The sequence below is a fragment of the Caretta caretta genome, chromosome 2 (assembly GCF_965140235.1).
Source record: "Caretta caretta isolate rCarCar2 chromosome 2, rCarCar1.hap1, whole genome shotgun sequence".
Taxonomy (NCBI): domain Eukaryota; kingdom Metazoa; phylum Chordata; order Testudines; family Cheloniidae; genus Caretta; species Caretta caretta.
In genome coordinates, this window is record NC_134207.1 from 63,896,137 (window position 1) to 63,899,990 (window position 3,854).

At 43.6% G+C, this 3,854-nt stretch overlaps 1 long non-coding RNA gene across 1 annotated transcript; it reads left to right on the forward strand.

Annotated features, from left to right (window-relative positions):
* The first annotated feature begins 1,757 nt into the window (after window positions 1–1,757).
* On the forward strand, window positions 1,758–2,724 carry LOC142070756 (uncharacterized). The gene is made up of 2 exons (XR_012666704.1): window positions 1,758–2,020; window positions 2,136–2,724. It is a non-coding gene; the product is annotated as an uncharacterized LOC142070756 (long non-coding RNA).
* Window positions 2,725–3,854: the final 1,130 nt, after the last annotated feature.

The following is a 3,854-nucleotide window of genomic DNA, read 5'->3' on the forward strand; positions in this document are numbered from 1 at the left end:
ATCTGACCCGACCTGAGCATGAGAACCGGAGCCCAATCCAACCCCAACCCTCCCCCCAAACTTGAGTCAGCACTGTCACCACTTCCTCCCCTGGGAGCAGCTCTCCTCCTCCTATCCGTGGGGTTAGTGTGGTGGTGGATGCCTGCCCTGCTCCTGCTGTCTGCTGCCCTCTGCCGTGTGTGTGGGCACTGTAGGAGTGAGAGGTACTAAGACTCCTCAGCATCCTCATTCCACAGCATGTAGAATGCAGTGAGGTGGTGGCAGCCATCAGGAGCAGGGCACGCAGCCCACTGCCGTCTGTCCCCACTGCCCCTGGGGACAAGTTTTCCCACCCAACTTGAACCCAACGCTTGTAGTTGGGTTGCAGGGCTCTCATCCACCCACTTTTAGTGGGGCTCCAGAGAGGTACAGAGGCCAGTGGGGGATGGGGTTTCTTTGCAGTATCAGGGCCTTAGCTTGTAAAAAATAAATGTTTAAATAAAGTGAAACAACTGACCACATTTCCTTTTTTCCCCCTTTTATATTGTAATAGGATCACATTTCTTTTAATTGAATTATATTGTTTCTCTAAAAACAAAATCAAAGAAAATGCATTTACCTGTTGTCGTTTCCATTCTTTTGAAGTGGTGAGACCCAAAGACTCTCTTAGCCACCTAGGTACTTACACAGCCTCATCGATCCGGTGTCTGAGTATATCACAATTGTTAAGGAATTTTGACCTCACAACATCCCTCTGAGAAAGAAAAGTATTATCCCTGTTTAACGGGTAGATTAAGTGACCTGCTCAAGGTCACAGAGGATGTCTGTAGCTGCTCCACAAACTGAAACCAGGTGTCTTCAGTCCCAGTCTAGTGGCACTGCTGCTAGGCCACCCTTCCTACATTTAGCTGTCCATGTCCACCTAGCTGGTCACTAACTCTACCAGTAGGCCCACCAGATCCTCTATGAGCCTTCTTCTCGCTGATTCCTGAGACTTTCTAAATCTTTCTATCAGTTCCATCAGCTTCCTTGGATCTTATCACACCGTTCATGGGCATATGTAGGCTACCCTAGGCCTGAGTCATGCCTTTGCAGAGAAGCACCCACACTGACCTAGTACAAGTCAGCTGAAGCACAAACAAAACCAAGAGCTTTCTCAGTTCATCTTTAAAAGTACGTGTTGCCTGTATTTTTCCTTCACCTTTCATTATGTTTATGGCATTCATGTAGATATTTGCTCTGCTTTTAAGGTGCTTTCATAATATCTCCCTTATGTTTCTTCTGTTCTATTGATTTTACTCTGCTATTTCTGGGGGAGAAAAGAAAAGTTTAAAAAGAATGTATGTTGCTAAATGTACAAGTATTGCCCAAGTGTTCCATTGTTACAAAAGATGTGGGCCATCTTTTGTTGCCATTGTTGTTGTTGTAGAGATTTATGAGGCCTATTGAAGAGCATATTTTTTTTTAACTGTAGGGGCTTAATATATTAATGTGTGCACCATATGACATCTCCTTTCATGTTAAATTAGGGTTGTCACATTCTGAGTAACTTTCATTCCCTTCACTTGACACACAGATAACTGGCTGTGGAAGGTGAAGAGAACCCCATGGGGTTCACTAGAAAATGTGCTAATATACGAGCACACACAAAAAATCCTTCCCGGGAGGCTTGCTGTCCTCATTCTCTAATAACTTCTTCCACCCTGGTACTGGGCATTTCTATAAAAACCCTGGGCCTCGATAGGTATTACTCAAATCCTGTTATGGAAGGACGGGACACACGGATTTTAAAAACATGTTTTTCTATCACTTTGTACCCGGAAATATCTGAAAGTGTTCTATATGGAAGAAATAAGAGGCAAAAGCAGACATGAAAGGGGACATGGTGAACTATAAGCTCATCTAAAACCGTTACAGCAATCAGTCAGCTAATTTTCTTATCAGGTCTTAGAAGCAGCATTTCAGTCTAAACAGACTTCTGTGCACTTCCCACTATATATGATCCTCATATTCAGCAGTACAATGGCTGCAGGTATGAAAGGTAAGGAGATAAAAGGTGTTTGTGCCTCACTGCATTTTTTTTCCTCTGCAGTGTAAACCTCTCTCTCTCTCTCTCTTACAAGCTGTTTACTGATTTTGCTCCCTATATTTCCCAGCAACATCAAAGTTGGCTTGAAGAGGATTTCTACCATTTAAAGGCTTGGCAAGTGAATTTCTTCATTCCACAAATGCCACATTTCTTAGAAGATTGACTACGCAAGCAGGAAATCTTACTCTCTTAAACTGAAATAATGACTTTTTTAAAAGCTATTCTACTCCATGACTAAATGTAAGAAAATGCCACCATGGTACCAACAACTTGCCTTGTACCCTAAAGCCCTTGATGCTATAAATAGCAGAGGCTGGCAGCCACCATCTTCAACTGCAGCATGGCTCTACAGTGCTAGAGAGGGATGCAATTGCTATGTTCACCGGAGGAGCTCGTATTCTGGCATCCTCATCAAGTTCTGCTGAGAGACAGTTTCTTGATTTCTAGCCCATTAGGAAAATACAACTGCACTTGTTAAGTCTATTCCCCTCTTTGTTTGCACAGGGTGACAAAGGTAAGAAATTTGGTTGTGCACAATGTGGGTGTGACTGCTAAAGAAATGCCATAAAAACAGTATAAAATGGAAATAGGAATGCAATGTCACACCCACAGTCTTATGAAAAAAACCAGATAAAAATAAATTAACTTGAACACTGCATGTAAATCTGAGACTTGTCTCTCACATGAAAATTATTTTTAAAAGACTTGAGGGAAACAATCGGAAAACTTGACAGACTGAGATACGTATGATTCAGAAAATATTCACATACTTCTTTGACTAATAACATTACCTTGTAATTGGTGGGGAGAAGGAAAGAGGAGACTGAGAGAACACACAGAGGTGAATACTGAAAGGCTATCTCCACTCCAGGGCCTAGAAATTGCATTGACAGACAAAGTGCCAGATTTAAATAGTGTATTTGTAACAGAGGGGAAGCAGCGGGCCTGATCATTCAGCTAAAATGTGTATCCAGGTCTCACCCTTCCATAGGGAAGGGAGACTCAGCCACCTCCCCAGTAGCAGCCCCCTTGCCTCAGACCTGGCAGACCCCGGCTGTGGAGCCAGGGATTGGTGTGGGGGAAGGACAGGGACAGCAGACGAATAGGCAGGCCGGAGTAGAGGGATTGGAGAACATGCCTCCTTACTCCCCACCATCTGTACTACAAGCAAAGTGCAGAAAGGTAATACAACAAGAGGCTGTACTACTTTTTAGCAGCCCACCTCTCCATGATTGGCAACCCCCTTCTAGGGGGGCTCATGGCAAGCCACTGACTTTGGAAGCCCTGAACAGCATAGCTCTATTCAGGGGCAGTCAGAAAGCCACTAGAGACTGAGAGCTGGTGTAGACGTATGAGCTTCCATATGGATGGTGCTGGCTTCCCACTGGCTTCACGTGAGTCTTGGGATCCACAGATTTGGAAGTGGGCCTCACAGCCTTCTTCATGTACAGACAAACCTCACTCTCAGTGAAACAATTTCAGACAGACATCAAGAGGAACCACGTGGAGACTTCTTCCACCACAGTCCCACCTGTGGTTCCCTCCATGGGTGGGTGGGTGAGGAGGGGTATCAATAGAACTATTAAATGTTTGTAAATGGTCATATTTACAAGCCATAATGAAAGGAGTCACTAAAAAAAAAAATCTAAGAGGTCCTTTTATATTTTATTTCTCTATCTGAGCAAGCAAGTCTTGATGAATAACATAGTCACCTAATTTCATCACTTTTTGAAACGTTTAAAAAAAATCTTTCGTTAAATTCTGATCCCACTGAAGTCAGTGGGAC